Below are 11,367 nucleotides of genomic sequence, written 5' to 3' on the forward strand. Positions count from 1 at the left end.
GGGGGGGGGGGGGGGGGGGGGGGGGGGGGGGGGGGGGGGGGGGGGAGGGGGACGGGTTTGGGAGCAGGGGAGAGTGAGGCAGGGATGTAGATTGGGTGGGGTTGCAGGGAAGGGTGGAACTGTGTAGCAGAGAGTGAGAGTAAGAGTAAGAAATGAAAGCAGTGTTGCAAGCAAGGTTTTAAAACTCGGGATTGATCTCTAAGAAATGAAAGCAGTGTTGCAAGCAAGGTTTTAAAACTCGGGATTGATCTCAATCAATACTGATATGGATTGAATTGGGATCGAATTGGATTGAACAGATTCAAGCTTTAAAAAAAAAAAAAAAAAAAAAAATAAATAATGTTTTGGGCCATTTTACTCTATACCTTATCAGTAGATCCGTCCGTATGGATGAATCAGGGAGTGGACTTGGATGATACCAATCCAATCCTAGTGATCCTAATCGATCCAATCCAATTTTTAATATATGGTTGTAGGAGGTGGTGGTAATGATAGTGGTATAAAATTATGATTAAGGTTGTAATTGAAAACATAAAAATAGGTACCCTAAACATAACTTTACAGATATTGGGTATTCTGGGAGAATTTTCTCTATTTCCCTTTCTATGTCTATTGTTTTATTTATTTATTTTTTTGCTAACGACGGTTTATTCAGGCCTTCAGCCTGACTATTCCCACGGGTCAATACTGACCCCACAACCGCATGAACCATATTCTATACTTTCTATGTCTATTATATTCTATTTTTATAATAAGTAATTTCATTATTATATGGAGAACAACATATTATCTCGATTATAAAATTTTTGATTTCATATAAATTTTATGGTATAATGTTTTCTGTTCAGCGCTTCTTGCTCTCTCTCTCTCTCTCTCTCTCTCTCTCGCTCTCTCTCTCCATATGCTCAGAGATGAGCGATGGAGAGCAGTATGTGTTGGCTCACCCTCCACTCTTGGACAAATAATAGTTGCCCAAAATTTATATATCTATATTATTTCACATTATAAGTACAATGTTAATTAATGAATATAAACTCTTGATAATGACTCAACTTATTAATTCTTTCTTAACAACTTAATATCATGCAATCTTTTAAATATGAATCATGTCCCACTAGTAGTCTGTACTGGTCCTCAAAGCTAATTGACTCCTGTAATTTCCTTGTAGATATAGTAAATGGAAATTTTTTTCTTTCATCCATAGTGGAGGAAACCACAAGAATATAAGGGTATTATTAACCCTCTATTTATTTATTTATTTTTATTCAAACAAATAAAGATAGTTTAGATAGTCCTAGAGTTATTACATAATACTTTCAGTTGATACTGTTTTGTAGACAGTACTTCTTTGGCTAGAGTTTTTAGGTCCTCCATATGTAGGCCATGAATTAACCATAAAATCATGATTGTTTTGCAACAACCATCCAATCTCCTTCGCATCGCTCCACACCTGGTCTATTCGCATCTGTCTTGCTCGTGCCTTAGTTAGCCCTTGTATCAGTCCTAAAGCCTCTGCCTCACCATCCTTTCCTGTCATACAAAAATCAGACTCCATTAGTATGCATTTCCAGATGAAACAATATTTAGAGCCCATACAGATTTAGTCCCCCCTTTGTCCTTGACCCTTGTGATGATAATTCTGTTTGTGTCTGTGATGGTGTATGGTTCCAAAGTCACCATTGTTTGCATCCAATTGGAAAGTGGTTTAGGTTCCGTCCCCGTCATTCCAACGGCGATCTAGAATTCAATCTGTTTGACCGTTTGGAGTGCACTTGGTTTCTGTTCACCAAAGGTGAGTAGATTCCTGTGCCTCCAAATAAAATAGCTTGTGATCATAAAGATTGAAAAGAACCATGATTGATCCTTTTTGGGTAAAAAGCCCGAGTTGAAACAGAACATTACCAATTTCCTAACATTTGATACTGGAATCTTGTTCAGTTTGAAACCCAAGGGTCCTGTGGCCCAAACCTGCTTGGCAAATTCGCACTCAAAAAGCACATGGTAGATAGTTTCCTGATTGTTATTACAATTGCCACAAGTGATGTCCAAATCTACCCATTTGGATAAAATTTCCTTAGTGGGTAACCCGTTGTTAATGGTTCTCCAAAGGAAAATTTTAAATTTGGGGTGGATTTTGATCTTCCAAAAAAATTGCCACCATTTAGCACATGGACTAGTACATTTGCATCTATGAGGTTGTTCAATGGAAATCGAAAAGGAACCGTCTTTAAGGAATATTGCAGCTCAACCTGTTTTTAAAGGTCCCCTGTTTCGATAAGGAACACTACCATTGGTCCCTCTCTCGTGAGCATAGAATCTTCGCAATGATCTCTTCACAAAGTGGGGTGATAATATTGAGTTTAATAAAGCCGTATTCCATTGCCTATTGGTCAAGGTATCACTAACTGTTTCAATAGGAGGGTCCCTCACTTTGAAACATGCCAGATCGAGTGACATGTTGTCTTTCTGGAATCAAGGGTCATCCCAAAAGGCAGTTTCTCCTCCATTACCAATTCTTTTGATTACCATATTTTTCAACCAAGGAATGATTTTACAAATATTGTTCTAGCAAAAAGAACCACGAGCTCTCACTGTTTTGTGGTAAAAAATGGATCTATTATGAAAGTACTTGGCTTTGAGAATCTTGGTCCAAAGGCAATTTTCATTTGTTATTAATCTCCATCCTAGTTTAAGGAGGAGGGCCAAATTATGGGTTTCTGAATCTCTAATTCCAAGACCTCCTCTTATCTTGGGTTGGTAGATTGTATTCCATCCGATCAAATGGTATTTTTTCTTGTTACTTTGATCTCCATTCCAGAAATGTAGGTAAATGGAATCAAGTTTCTTGCAAATGGTCTTGGGGAGTGCCAAGCAGTTCATCAGGTAAGACGGAATTGAAGCCAAAGTAGATTGTAATAACACCCCTATCCCCGCAAAGGATAGCATCTTAGATTTCCAAAGGCTGAGTTTCTCTCTAACTCTTTCTAAGAGTTTGGAAAAGGAAAGAGTTTTCACTCTCTGATGGAAAAGATTTGTACCCAGATAGGTAGAGTTTTTGTCCATTTTTTTTTATCCCAATCACTTCACACAATTGTGCTTTTGTGGAAGCATCAACGTTGGAGCTAAAGGATAAAACACTTTTTTCAAAGTTTATTGTTAACCCAGAAAGATCTGAGAACAATTCCAGGATACAATTGATAGTGCCCAAGTCATCTTTATTAGCTCTACAAAAAATGAAACTATCATCTGCAAAAAATAAATGGGTGATTTCAGGAGCATACCTGGCGACTTTGATTCCTTTGAAGAGGTTGAGATCCTTGTATGTAGACAATAATCTAGAGAGGGTTTCCATCACCATAATGAAAAGAAAAGGACTTAGGGGGCATCCTTGACGGATTCCTCCAGAAGTAGTAAAGTGATTGAATCATGTGCCATTTAATTTAATGGAAATGAAGTAGTGCTAATGATATTTCTGATCATTTCACACCATTTGTCTCCAAATCCCAAAAAACAAAAAATGGCAAGGAGAAACCCCCACTCAACCTTATCAGATGCTTTTGCTATATCTAGTTTGATTGCCACGAAACCTGACTAACCTTTTTTCCTTTTTAGGAAATGGGGTCTTTCCTGAGCAATGATGATGTTATCTTTGACTTGTCTTCGGGAAACAAATGCAGATTGTTATGGGGAAATGATCTGGTTTATGATAGGCTTTAGTCTTGTAGCTAACAGTTTGACAATGATCTTGTAAATAACATTACAAAGGCTAATGAACCTAAAATCTCTCACCGATGGGGCCGTATCATTTTTTACAATCAAGGAGATGAGGGTGTGATTGGTTGAGGGTAGTAGTGAGGAAGAGTGAAAAAAATCTACCATGAATTTGAAAACATTATCCCCCAAAAAATCTCAACACTTATGGAAAAAAAATAGCCTAAAATCCATCAGATCCAAGAGTTTTAAACGGTCCGATGGAAAAGATGATGTTTCTGATTTCCAGTAGTGTGGGAGGTGCAGTGATGAGGGATAAGTGATTTGTATCCACAGGGGAAAATAGGCATTCAATAACTGATGGGTCCAATGGGTTAGATGTGGTGAAAATCTGGGATAGGAATGATGCAAACTCAGCCACAATGTCCCCAGGGGTAGTTAATTTTTCCCCACCATCATTGACAATATATTCAATCTTACTTTTATGTAAGCTTATCTTAGTTACAGAATGGTAAAATTTAGTATTTCTGTCACCATCCATGATGTACAAATGTCTAAATTTCTGGTGCCAGAAACTTTCTTCAGTCTCCAAAATCCAACTTACCTTGTTCTTGATCCTCTCCATTTCAAGAAGATCATGGAGAGAATCAGGGTACATATTTTCCATTTGGAGAAACTGGGATTAATAATAAAATACCATATTATCAATATGACCAAACGTATCACAATTCCATTTTGACAAGATCCTACTTAAAGACACAAGCTTCCATGTGAGAGAATCATATCCTAAAGCTTTCCATTTTCCATAACAGAAAGAAAAAAAAAAAAACTCCGGGTGAGCCATCCACGCATGTTGGTAATGAAAGAGTGTTTTTTGTTTTTCTAATAGGTCCTGCAGTTCGAAAAATAATTGGATTGTGGTCGGAACCAATTGAGGTCAATTTAGAGACCGATGGGTTTGAGCATAGAGTGATCCAGTCCGGATTGACAACACTCTATCAAGGCACTCTTTGATGAGATTGGCACTTTTTGCTTATTAGACCAAGTAAACAGGTTACCATGGGGCCTGATACTTTGGAGGTTATAGAGGGAGAGTAGATTTTCCAACAATGTGACCGATCCCATGGGTTTAAATGGTTTACCCCCAAATTTTTGATCCGATGAGGTGATTTCATCGAAATCACCCATCATTACAAGAGGAAGGTTGAGCTCACTAAGTTGGTTGCTCAACAAGGGCCAAAAATCAACTCTTTGGTTCGGTGGAGACGGGGCATACAAACAGATCAGAGGCCAGTTGAATGGCATATCTGAGGTTGGGTTAAAAACAGTAACGAAAAAACATGAGCCAATAAAGAAAGATTTTACTGAGATGTTTTGCTTCACCAGCAGCCATAAGCCTCATTTATTTCCATTTTTCCCTATACTATTTATAAATTTGGAGGCATTATAGTTTTTCAGGAAAGGGTGCAGCTTGAAAGAGTTATGATTCATTATTTTGGTTTCACACAAAAATATTATATCTGGGTTCATAGATTTAGCATGTGAGAGAAGGCACCCTCTAGTAGTTACCGAGTTAAGGCCCCTAACATTCTAACTTAAGATATGCATTTTGAAGTACTGACCAAAGGATCAAATAACCGGCAATCAAAAGACACTTGCAAGGGGTGCCCAGTTGAGTATGAACAGTGCTACATGACAGATTTATTGAAAAGGGAGACTAAGAAATCTGCAAAAGGAGACACTCACACAAGTTAATATCTCAGAATAATTGTTGAAAATGACAGTGAGTAAAATAGATAAGATTAGCATATAAGGTTAGAGAATACCTTGAGAAGAATTGTCTCTTCCAGAATTTCTTCTCAAGGTTATACCAAGGCAAGACTAGACTTAGAAATACACAAAAGAAGCACGATAAGTAGATCGAGAAAGGATGGAAAATATGAATAAGACTTACCCAGATCGTCTCGGGATCCCCTGGTTCTCTCCCTTGTGGCAGTTCCATGACATTGATATATCCATAATGTTCTGGTTCATTGTTTGGTATGCCACCATCCCCTGGAACAATACTTGTTTTGAAATTCTCCATGATTAGGTCAATTGTTTTGGTGGGATTTTCAGTGTCGGCCATAAGATCACAAATGTTGGAGAAGAAAGTGTTGTCCTGGCATTCCAGCTGCAACCTATTGCTTGGTCCAAGCCTCGATGTACCTTCCTCAGAGGGGAATTTGGATAAGGTTTGAGGTGGAGGGAAGACATTCTGTATGGTTACATTACTTGGGTTATTGAGTTGACAGAGGAGAGGGGTATGTTTTTGTGATTTTTCTCGGACCGTTGAGAAAGCATCTGGGCACACACCCCAAGGGGTTCCGAACCACTCGATGCTCACTGCACCAATGCAGCGATTGCAGACGATTTTCACACCTCTCAATGCATGTCCATACACTTGCACTCCGGGGATTGTGGAATCAATATTGTATTGTTTGTAGCGACCAACTTGGGATCCAGAAATTCCACCAATCTAATCCCTATCCCCCAAAATCTCTAAAGAAAATATTTGCCATATTGGCTAAGTTAATTTTGGACCTTTAGGATCTATCCGATCTGATTTCCAGTCCCTAAATCTTAATTTGATGCACACTCTCTTAATTAAGGGTGTCAAAAGCTAGTTTGAATCAACCGAAATGAACTTATTGGATAATGTTTCGGACGGGATTTTGTGAGTCAGAAAACAAACTAAGCCGCACTGATACTGACAACACATCAAATGAACATAAAAACTGGACAAAAATGATATAAACCGTTGCGAAACTGATACCAACACGAAATTCATACGAAAACACTTTTTTCTCATTCTTTTGAATATATTCACAAGTAAACTAAAACCAAACTGATAAAAATGGACAAAAGAAATCTAAAAATCAAATCAAACTAAAACCGATGTGTCCTCATGGATCATGTTTTGATTTCACTCGTTCTCACACTAAAACCGATTCAAACTCACTGATTGACATCGCTATTCTTTATATATTTTTTTTGTTAACCAGTTGTACTCTTTATATTTTACACTGTAATTTTTAAGAGTTTATGCCCTTCCAAATGCATCAGCACCAGCACATATGTGAGTTGTTTAACTTTGAGTTTTTATTCATACATTGATCTATATCTTATTAAAGGTTATTGGGAAGTATGAAGCTTAAGGTGTCTAAGGTTTCTTGTGGATTGAAATATGCCATCAAATGCTAGTTCTTTGCAGTAGGCAACTATCCAATAATGCATTATGGGAATATTCTTGTGAGAGGTCTTCTCTGGAAGCCAATGGCTATGTCCTGAGCACATTGAATTGGTTGATCAGTTCAACCAACTAAATACTCACTGAGTGACTTGGTCATCTTGTTCAGTAGGAGAAGCAAGTTATGCCATCATCATGGTCCAAAGTTTTAGTTTCTGGAGACTGATAATGCTTGACCAATGGAAAACAGAGCTAGAGACTGCAAAACCAATGATTTGGCTGAAACAACAAAGATTCCAGGGATTCTGAATGAAATGTGGTAAGTTAAAAAAATTTCTTAAAATTCAATGGATCCTGAATAAAATTTAAGTTAACAAAAAAAAAAAACATTATTTCAAAATTTAATAATTAAAAAAAGAAGTGGAAATGACCAAACATGATTGTGATTACACCCTACATAGACCGGACCAATATCTCACAAAATATTGGACACTGAGGGCCCATTTGATTTTGTTTCTGCTGTTTTTGTGTCTAGAAACAGTAGAAACAGTTTTTTTCCGTTTCTGTTCTAAAAAACAATTTTTTTACCTAAAAAAAGTGTTTGATTTGTTCGTTTCAGGATACATTTTCAATAGATTGGAAAGTATTACAAACTTTAGTTGAATTAGATGTTTGGCTACCTATTTTCCCATGTCAAATTTGTAATGATTCATACAAGCACGAAGCAAAGCTCTCAAAACCACATCATTTGGCTGAATTGGTATATCCTCTATCAAATTCCTTGCCTCTCTTAGGTGCCTTGCTCGGCCAAGGAGTTCAGCGATGCATCCATGGTGTTGAAGCTTGGACTTTACATTGTATACTCTCCTCATAAGCTCAAAATACATCAAACCTTCCTTCAACAAGCCCGCATGGCCACACACATTAGAACTCCAATGAATGTGATATCATCAAGCTTGACACAAAGCCTCTCCATCTCCATGAAAAGGTCAAGAGCCAACTCACCTAGGCCATGAATTGGCAGCCCATTGTTCATTGCTTTCCAGTGACCCACACCTTTCTCTTCCAGATTTTCAAACACCCACATAGCATCTTTTATGCTCCCGCACTTGAAGTACATGTCTATGAGGGCAACAACAAGTTTTTCATCTACAGGAAACACGTTCTTCTCCATGTCATTATGTGGTGATATCCCTTCATTGATCCGTCCTAATGCAGCTGCTGCAAAAAGAGCGATTACCATAGTAGCATGATCAGGAGTTAAATTCTTTGCAGTTTGCATCTCTAAAAAGAGCTTTTTAAGACTTTCTCACTGTACCCATTTTGAACATACCCTCCCATCATGGAATTCCAATCAATGACATCTCTCTTTAGCATTTCGTCAAACAAACTCCGAGCCTTGTCGATATTACCAAACTTGGCAAATCGTCTATCATGATTACCCAATTGACCTCATCCCTCATGGGCATCTGATCAAATAATTCTCGGGCAGCTGCACTTGACTAAGCCATCAATGATCGAATTCCAAGAAGTCAAGTCTCTTTCAGGCATTTGATTAAACAAAATCCAAGCCCATCTCTGGATTGTGAATACCCATGAATCATCAAATTCCAGGATATCAAATTCTTGTCCTCCATAGGCATTTTATCCAATAGTTCCACAGCAGAATCATATTCTTAACATATCCATCAATCATCGAGTTCCACGACACTGAGTCCCGCTCAGTCATTGAGAGCTTGAAGACGATCTCAGTCCTAAACTCGCAGAGAGCTTGAAGACGATCTCAGCAGAAGACTCGTAGAGAGCTTAAAGACGATCCAACAAAAGACTTGCAGAGACCTTTTATACAATCCTATAGAGGACTCACAGAGAACTTGAACACTTCGTATAGAGCTTTTGGACGATGAGTGTTGAAACCCTAGAAATTTCTTTTGGCAGAGGAGTTGCAGAAGACTCTTGATTTGGGCTTCAAGACGATCCAACAACCGATGTTGGAAGGCTTGAAGATGGAGCCACTTGAATCGAGTAGGAAGAATAATGTTGAGCTTCGCTATGGACCCTATGGGACGACGAGCCTCAAGGTCAATGAGGAGAGCTTCAAGGTACTAGGAGATGGTAATGTCGAGATTGTCTATTTCGTGAGATAGGCTTGGGGTAGGTCGATGCCTATTTCATCGGGTTTTTCCAGATTTTTTCCTTTCTCTCATGTTTTAGAAAATAGAAAAATAGGTCCAACTAGTTTTTTCATTCTTGTTTATTGCTGAGAATAAAAATAGATATAAATTTTAATTTTTATTTCATTAAATAGATGAAACAGAGCAAAAAAATCAAACAGAAAAGAGGATGCTTTTCCACTTCTGACCAAAAAAAAATGAGATTCGACCAAAAGTTGAAACAAGCTGTAAAATTGTCAGATTTTTTTTAAAAATTTATTTTTTTATTTTTTATCATATATCCATCACCAACTTGAAGCAATAGGCCTTGTTTGAGAAGATCTCAAGATCAAATGATAGGCTCCCATCCCCATGAGGCATTGTTGGGACAACTGGCACTGAGAAACGTTGACAATAAGGGTAAAGCAATTGCTACCCACGCTTAGCTTAATAAGTGCTTGATTCATATGAACTGACCGCTTTAAGTTGAGACCTCCACATCTTTTGGGTTGGCGAATGGACATTTGAGTTAAGGGTGGGCGTAAGCTTCGATTCCGCATTAGACCGAAAAAATTGCGACTCAATGAGTTAAGGTCAAATAAAATGAAGCCGGGAGCCTGAAACAAGACATATAATGAAGGGAAAGGGCTGAGAGTACTAATTGGATAAGAGTATGCTTGCCTGCAAAGCTGAGATATTTGGTTTTCCAATTTTGTAATTGTTGACAGACTCTAGTGATGAGGGAATTGCAGTCGGATTTCATTAACTTACCCCTCACGAAAGGTATTCCTAGGTAAACATCCAGCGTGGTAGAGGGGATAATTTGAAGATGCTCCTCAATGCATCTTTTAAAACTAGAGCCCACATTGGGGCTAAACTGAACCCTCGTCTTTGTTTGATTCAGAAGTTGACCAGATTGACAAGACAATAATCCTTGATAATATCACCAAAGGCATGGAGTTCCTGAGAAGATGAAGCCCAAATAGTATAAGGTCCTCAACAAAGGCCATATGTGAGATAGCTTCTCCTCCTCTAGACAACTTTATTCCTTGAATTTTCTTTTGATGGAAAGCTTCGATTGTGCGAGAAGAAAGCAACTTCTCACCTAGCTAAGGAGCGTTTTTTTTTACATATAATTTAAATAAATATGAGGACAAAGGATCACCATGACGTAATCCCTTACTAGGCTGAAAATAATCCAATGGCAATCAGTTAAGAAGCACAGCCATCTGTGGAGTCTTAATATAGAACATTATCCAATCAACCCATTTGCTATCAAAGCATAACTGAGGAGCGTTTTTTTTCAGGAAATTTCATTGCAATCGATCGTAGGCTTTATTCATGTCTATTTTAATAGACATATAACCATGACGCCCACGTTGTTTTAACTTGATACTGTGAAGCAATTCATGACATATATGGATGTTATCCTGAATATTGCACCCTTTAATGAACCCATTTTGGTTAAAAGATATGATAGAATTAAGGATGAGTTGAATACCATAATTCTTGATATTATTTTGTATATGAAATTTCATAAGCTAACAGGTCTGAATTCTCCAATTGGAATGGGACTGTCTACTTTGGGAATTAAAACAATAGATGTTTTATTCATGTCAGATTTTTCATATCTTATCTGTTGTGTGCCACTTAACACAGGGAGGATACAATTTCACCCTATAGTGAGTGGATGTCATCAACTCAAATCAGGCTCCTCTTCTTTTCAGGGACATCACAAAATATAACTAAGTTGAGGGTTTTTCATATCTTATCTCACCATTTGATCACCCAATCTAGATAGTAAATCCTGTATTAACTTTTATACCCAAAAAAAAAATTGTATTTTTAACTAATAATTGGGAGGTTTCTCTTTATATTTTTCAGTAAAAATCAATTTAAGGGGATTAAAAAACCATATTCCTGTTGTATCTATTTTGGCTTTTATGCGATAGATATGATATTCGTGTGCTTATGTTGAATCACTTGTTACATCAATCAATCCTCAAACTTCATCACCATTCACCGCCTTTTAAAGTCATTTATTTCAAGATTCTTTACCCTTGACAATAAATTACAGAGCCAGCTTTAAAGACGAAAGTCAAATTCTCGTCTGACTAATGATTTAAAAGCGAGGAATCAACTAGGTGCCTTTGATGGAATTTATAGCATCATAATTTTTAAATAATATTAAAGATCTTGGCAATACATCGTGAACCATTTCAATACAAAAGGGAAAAAAGACATACCGTTTCAATATATATTAATTTCTATTTC

The 11,367-nt window shown here is 37.5% G+C and overlaps 1 pseudogene; it reads right to left on the bottom strand.

The window, feature by feature from the left end:
• Positions 1 to 7,524: 7,524 nt before the first annotated feature.
• LOC122079763 lies at positions 7,525 to 9,158 on the bottom strand (annotated as a pseudogene).
• Positions 9,159 to 11,367: the final 2,209 nt, after the last annotated feature.

Source organism: Macadamia integrifolia, chromosome 1 (assembly GCF_013358625.1).
Source record: "Macadamia integrifolia cultivar HAES 741 chromosome 1, SCU_Mint_v3, whole genome shotgun sequence".
Taxonomy (NCBI): domain Eukaryota; kingdom Viridiplantae; phylum Streptophyta; class Magnoliopsida; order Proteales; family Proteaceae; genus Macadamia; species Macadamia integrifolia.